Source organism: Olea europaea, chromosome 19 (genome assembly GCF_002742605.1).
Source record: "Olea europaea var. sylvestris chromosome 19, O_europaea_v1, whole genome shotgun sequence".
Classification (NCBI taxonomy): Eukaryota; Viridiplantae; Streptophyta; class Magnoliopsida; order Lamiales; family Oleaceae; genus Olea; species Olea europaea.
In genome coordinates, this window is record NC_036255.1 from 3,379,298 (window position 1) to 3,386,362 (window position 7,065).

At 33.7% G+C, this 7,065-nt stretch overlaps 1 long non-coding RNA gene across 3 annotated transcripts; it reads right to left on the reverse strand.

Moving 5' to 3' along the window:
- Positions 1-1,137: 1,137 nt before the first annotated feature.
- On the reverse strand, positions 1,138-5,876 carry LOC111368524. 3 transcript variants are annotated; one of them, XR_002698001.1, is made up of 3 exons: positions 5,763-5,869; positions 4,239-4,361; positions 1,138-1,565 (listed from the first exon to the last, which is right to left on the reverse strand). It is a non-coding gene; the product is annotated as an uncharacterized LOC111368524 (long non-coding RNA). The 3 variants fall into 3 exon arrangements; XR_002697999.1 differs by lacking the exon at positions 1,138-1,565 and adding an exon at positions 1,572-3,992 and having other exon boundaries at positions 5,763-5,876; XR_002698000.1 differs by lacking the exon at positions 1,138-1,565 and adding an exon at positions 1,572-3,992 and having other exon boundaries at positions 4,218-4,361.
- Between the last annotated feature and the right edge of the window lie 1,189 nt (positions 5,877-7,065).

A 7,065-nucleotide genomic window follows, 5' to 3' on the forward strand; every position in this document is an offset into this window, starting at 1 on the left:
ACCCTAGGGGTGTATGATGAGGCACACAAACCTTTAAGTGATTCAGTTAGCCTTAATGAAAGTGATGTGGTAGTTTTTGAAGCCTTTAATATTTCTATCAATCTTATCAAATGGAATTTGAGTGGAATTCATGAGCAGTTTAACATCCTGATGTTATAAAATTATTGTGCCCTAGACAATTTCAAACTACGGACCATTCCCTCATGATTGTATATCTATCCATAAACATTTGATGGACATGGGACTTAGAGTCCATTTCTGAAAGTTCATTTACTTATTTGATTTAGTTTGACCTTAAGTGCTAAATTATTATATTAAAAGCAACAAGTCAATTTCTGATAGTTTCTAGATGATTAATCATACAAGTTCAATTTTATATGTTTGAATGCTATAAATTGTAATATGAAAACGATAAATAACACCTATATGATGACGAAGAAACCCCAACTGGGTAAAAACTCCGGCACCAAGTTAGTTACCTCCGTTAGAGGCAATAAGCCTTACAGTTAAATGTTGCCTAACAAACTCCATTAGACTTCCCGATCTACTTCCTGTAATTTTCAAGATACTGCTGTCTCCTCCAACTTCTCGATCTTGTACAATTGTCTCTTCAAAGTAAAATTCCAAGAATCACCAATTCTTGTGCTTTTCCCATGCTTGCAATCCACCTCTCCCAATGTCCAACTAAGAGAGTACATTCTTTAAAGTGTTGAGGAAGTAAGGAGCTTTGGATTTTAGGATTTGATGTTTCTCCAAATATGTGGTTGTATAATCTCAAGAACTAAGTGATTGAAATCAAGGTTTGAATGTGCTCTTGAATCTTCAAGGAATGATATAGAGAGGCAACACAATGAACAACCATACTTTTGGACATTCATAAGGTAGGATATATATATATATATATATATATATATATATATATATATATATATATAGGGGAAAGTGTTTAGGATGAAAATGATTGAAAAACCAAGTGTTTGAAGTAAAATAGAAGTTTGCTCCTCGACCTATCGCTCGAGCGATAGGCCAGGGACAAGTGGGCAACAACTAAGCAGTTGTCAGTATTTTTCTCAAAACTTTCTCTCCCGATGTCCGATTAAGGTGATATAAAATGTGTTGGAAGGCTAAATTAAAGGATTACAAATACTAATGTCTTCTATATGAAAAATGTCTTACAAGTTATGATTGAGAATTTGAAACATAACTTGTATAGCTCTTTGATATCCTTTAGACTTCTAATTGATTCCAATGATCATAAATGATCTTCTCAGACATTTTGGACTCCTTCAAGGACTATATTACCAACTTCAACTCTTTAGCTATAATTAGGACTCAATAATTTAACTTTGATTACAACATCTCAGCAGACTCATTGACTTTTACAACTCTTTTATATAATCATTTTGTCTAAATAATTGCCAATACTACAGAAACCAAACAAACTCCCCCTTTGGCATTCCATGACAAGACTATACAATAAAGTCAAGGTAGTAAAAGTAAAAAAACTAATCCACTCAAACTCAAACTAAATGACTGCCTCTTGCATTTCTTGTTAAATCTATTTCCTGAAATCAAAAACTCAAATACCAAGTGTAAATGCACGTGTTATAGAGAATATAACAGCTAAAGTTCATAATCATAAATAAGCATGCTAGTTTGAGACGTGACATCAATGTCAATCAAAACACCAACCAAAATATTAACATCACAAAATATCAAAAATCAAACAGCTATTCATTATGATATGGAATGCAAATTCTTCCTCTTACTGCAAATTTCAACATTTTTATACAGTATCAAAATGTATCTATCTTTCTCTCCCAATGAACCCTAGACCCAAAATTCAATTTCAAGCTTCTTCTCCTATGTATATCCTCTTCGTCCTTTGTATATACTCTCTCCCCCCTTTTTGTCATAAATGACGAAGGATGTAATTTCAAACTCAATTTTAGCAACAATATATAACAATTTAAAAATGAAGTTGAAAGTATGCACAAGTATAATCAATGATTAGTAAGCTTTCCCACATACTCATTTTAAGTTAAAATGGAGTAAACTATATAAGTGACTCATGAGTGTAAAGTATCACTAATCCTTTGTAGGCAGGACTCCAAACCTTAATTTTGTGAAAAAGGACATGTAAAATATCACTGCTAATAAATTTATTCTCCTACTTATGAAAGTCAAATCATTAAGAACATTAAGACCTTTAAATGAAGCTCATTTTGCATATATTTTGATCTTTTCTTTTCTTCCCTTAACTTTGAGTATATTTTTCAATATTTTTAAAGCTCACCAATTTTTATATCTAAGTGCAGTTCATTTTCCATTAAGTGACTAAGATGATCCCTATAGCAAGCTTTAGGCCAGTTAACCTAAATCAATATACCATAGGCACCGGGTTTTGAGATACCACGCGGCTTAATTGATCAAGTCAAATAGGCTCCTAAGAAGAACATAAGATATTGAGCTTTTTATTATGAGGGGTATACTTGAGTTTAGGTCTAACAAATTTGGTCAATTCATGTTTAGAGTCACCTTACTAACAATTAACGACCATCCCAAATCTCAGACACGCAGTTAAGTCCCACTTACATATCATAGTGTGTGCAGTGCCGATGGTAAATGAAGACTTGTAAATTAAGTCCTCCATAACAACCTAAGCAAGTAATGGAAAATGTGCTACAGCTCATCAATCAAAGCCTATATATGGTCACAACACACAAGTTGAAGAATGTTATATATCATGCTGTAGAAAATAATCCATTCCCCAATTTTTTTTATTTTTTATTTTTTTTATATTGAAAAACATGAATGCTCCAAGAACATAAAACTATAAAAAAATCATATACAAAACAACAACGAAAAGTGCATGTGCCAATGCAAACACAACAAAGATGCACATGTTTAAAACAACAACCTAGAAAGCAAAAAAATAAATGAGATGCATGAATAGATCAATGACACACAGTGATAAGCATCAGCATGCACCAAAATTACCTAATCAATTCGGTAAAATAATGCTCTTACGTTTAAGAATATCATGGTCTACTTCACAGTTTTGCATCACTCTTTTTCATCCAAATTTGCATAGTGGGAGAACAATTCCCATACAGCTGTGTCACCAACTTGGTCGAACGACTTATTAATCAGTAAGGAATCCAATCTGACCAACAAAATCCTAATTTTTATTCCTCTTTAAGCTTTCTCTATCTATTCAGGAATTGATGACACCTATGGCGTATGTGTCCTAACTTACCACGGGGAAAGCATGTAGGGATAAACCTAGGACTAATGTTGTGTGATCGCTGACGTCTATTCCTAAGTCGACAAGCCCTACGCTGTTTAGTAGATCTCTGTCCTACAAATCCCTTATTTTTAGGTTTAACGTTAGGCACATGTTCAGGCTGGTCAGCCGGGACGTCGCCAGGAATTAATGTCACGGGGGACAAAACTTTAGAAATTTAATGTACGAATAAAATTTATAAATAACAAAAAAAGTCATAATTTAATATTATCAGTTACAGTTGCACCCGACGATACTTTATAGCATACAATTCATCAATAATAGAATCTAAATCTAAATTCAAAGAAAATTCTCGTTCAATGTAAAGTGTCATACAATTAGCAAGAAAACCATCATCCATTTTGTTATGAATTTTCGTTTTCACATGTTTCATTGCAAAAAATGCTCGCTCTACGGTAGCTGTTGAAACAGGCAGTGTCAATACTAGACGAATCAATTTAGTCAAATTGACGTAACTCTCCGATCTTCTACTTGCAACAAATTCTTGACATAAAACAGAAAGTGTAGATACTTGAAATCGAGGCTCAGAAATCACATTATGCTGATAATGTTGCAACTCAACTTTCAAACTATAAATATTTTGTTGTGTAAAATCTTGAGGATAAAATTTCTCTGCAAGCTTGGCAAGAGGTCGATTTGGTTCTTCCTTTCTTGGCAAGAGGTCGATTTGGTTCCATATTAAAATCTAAAAGCATAAAAAAAATTAAAACACTTCAGTATCCCAACAATCCGAAAACAATCCACTAGCAACATTTTAACCACTTATCTAACCTTTCAAAAATATTATAACTAGTTAAAAATTAACACCAAATCTAAGAATTATCATAAACTCATATTCAGATCCAAATATCGTATTAAATATAAGTATACATAAATGGCAGAAGATAATTATAAATGATCAATTACTTACAAGAAAAAGTATCAGATTTACCAGACAGAATGAAACTGGAAAAATTGCTGTGCTTGAAGTATCTAGGCAGCAGGATAGTGGAAAATTTGTAAAAATCCCAAACAATAAAACTGTTTCCGGCCCTATTCAATGAGATCACTGAATCTGTAGAGATCGAGAGAGAGAGTCAGAGAGAGATGCATTGTAAATCTGGACAGGGAATGAAAGTGAAGGATATATCCAAACCCAAAGTAAACAACATTTAAATCACATGAAGACAAGGTAAGTTAGGTAACTCTCATTTTGACACTTAAATGCTAACTGTCATTTTGATACTAAAATGCCAAAAGAATATCTCAATTTTTATAATCTCACAGCTCTAAGCTTAAGAAAATAATTAGTTAAGCATTCCTATTACAAAACTATGTCAGAAAGGAAAATAGAACGGCGGAAAGAAACCTAATCGAACAGACATTAATTTGTAGTAACTTTAATTGTGACTCTTTCTGCTTTTAAATGGTTTAAATTAGTGACTAAAACACATAAATATCAAAGTTAAACTTCATTCTCTGTACAAAGGATTTGCTCATGTCCAAAGTGCCATTAATATGTGATGCCATAACTCGTTAATGGGTTCACTAAAGCCAAATTCCAATTAAAAAAAGTACACAGTTCCACAAATAAATCTTATTAAAAATTTAAAACTAAACATATTCAGCAAAGCTAAAAAATATTAAATAAAAAGTTTTTTAGAATGACAAACTCCAGAATTATTCTAAACGCAATTCACAAAACTCTAATTACATAATCCCAGTGGGCCAGTCGGTGGTTGTTAAAATTCTTCATTCACATGTTAAAGAGACGTGTACATGTGAACTCCATATCACCGAACAAACCTTTATCGATATGAAATTAAAAAATAATTTCTACAAATTAACTCAAAATCACTTCCCTACACCCACCCCACCCGACTCCCTAAACCCAAAACCAAATCTATAGCCACCTCGTCAACGTCGTCGCGAACCAGTCTACTGTCTACAGTCGCTACCCTTCACAAAATACCACCATAAATGGCAAACTCTTCTTTAACAGCATCAAGCTATACTCCAACCATCATCGAAAAATTTGAAGATACGAGGTTGTCAGGTTGATGAATTTATGGAAAGCAAATTAATTGCAACTCTCTGTCCATGTGTTTTTTGCTTCATTCCTTCACTCATAATAGTCACTATTGTACTTATTGTGAAATATATTTTGCCATACCCCTCTTAACTCTGTCCTCTTCAAAATATCTTGCAATTAGTCCCACTTTGATAGTTGAAATTTCTCTCCAGTGACCCAGCCCTAGTATTTCATTGTATTTCTTGAGTAAATTTAGAGTCCTATTGCCCAGTCCCCAGAAGCCCTTCACATGATTAACCTTAAAAAAATTAAAATTAAAATAAAATAAAATTTGATACCAACAATAAATCTGAACTTAATTGAAATTTAATCCCAGAAGCCCAAACAACAAACACATACATGAACTTAACTGAAATTTAAAACAAAGAAATTATAAATTCAAACCTGTGCATGAGGGCGTTTCGCGTTCGGCCGTTCAGGAGCTTCAGGTCCTAGGGTAGGGTTTCAATTCTTATTCTCTTATGGTCCTATTATGTTCATTTTGTTGTATAATTGGGTGTTGGGGCAATGGGCTATTGTCGTATTAAAATAAATTTTTGGGCGAGGTTGAATATACAAAATGGGTTGGCTAATGGATTAAAAATAAAAAATTTCTCACATTTTTTTGGGCTTGTAATGGACATGGGCTTTGGCAGCACTGGGCTACAGCCCAGTGCTGCCCCCCCTTCACTCCGTCCTTGCTGGTCAGTAGCGGGAAGAAAAGTGGCATTTGAGGTACTAACAGTATTCTCTCTAAAACCTAGACATCCTCTGTTACCAGCCGGATTGCTCATTCCTAAGATGTTATCTAGCTTTTCAGAACCACTAGAAAAGAAAACAGTTGAGACTTAAAATACTCTAGATCGCTCATAAGGTTCTTAACCTAGATTTCCAATTCTCATTTTCGGCGATTAGCTCACTGACTTTCGTATAGAACTTCTCGAACTCACTTGTGAGATTCCTAACTCGAGTATATAAAGATTCATTCATCAATTTATTCATTCATCATTTTCAATTCACTCAAGATTGAGATAGATTCTTGGATGCACTTCAATAGCTTCTTTTTCTCTAATATAAGCTCCTCTACATTTAAATTCAAGGCTTTATTAGTAACAAGAATCTGAAGACTCTCCTCATACATTTTATCATAAGCCTCGTGGATATCTTCCTTGCTTTTAGAAACTTCTCCACATTGTTCGCCACTATCTATGTCCTCACCTTTCTTACTTTCCTTATCGAATCCACTCGTAATCCTAGTAGTGAAAGCATTAAACTTTCTACTCTCCTCATGAGTGATTTCGAAGATATCCCAAACATCTTTAGCAACCTCATACATTAACACGTGCCTAAACTCTTCAGGCGATACTGCCATAAATAGAGCATGTAAGGCTTTACTATTCCAATTGTACTCATCTAAGTTCTTTTTAGTTCAATTGGCAATAGAAGTAGGAATTACTACATTATCGACTGTAGTACTAGGGATATCCAACCATTACACTCAACTAAATCTATTCATCCATAGATTTAAGGAAAGCACTCATCCTGACATTCCAATATGCATAATTACTACCATTAAAATATGGCGAGACGGACAAGAAACTACTCATCTTGACAAATAAGGTTAGGACATGTATCCAGGCTCTGATACTACTTGAAAGTTCGTTTACTTATCGAATTTATTTTGACCTTACATGCGAAATTATTCTCT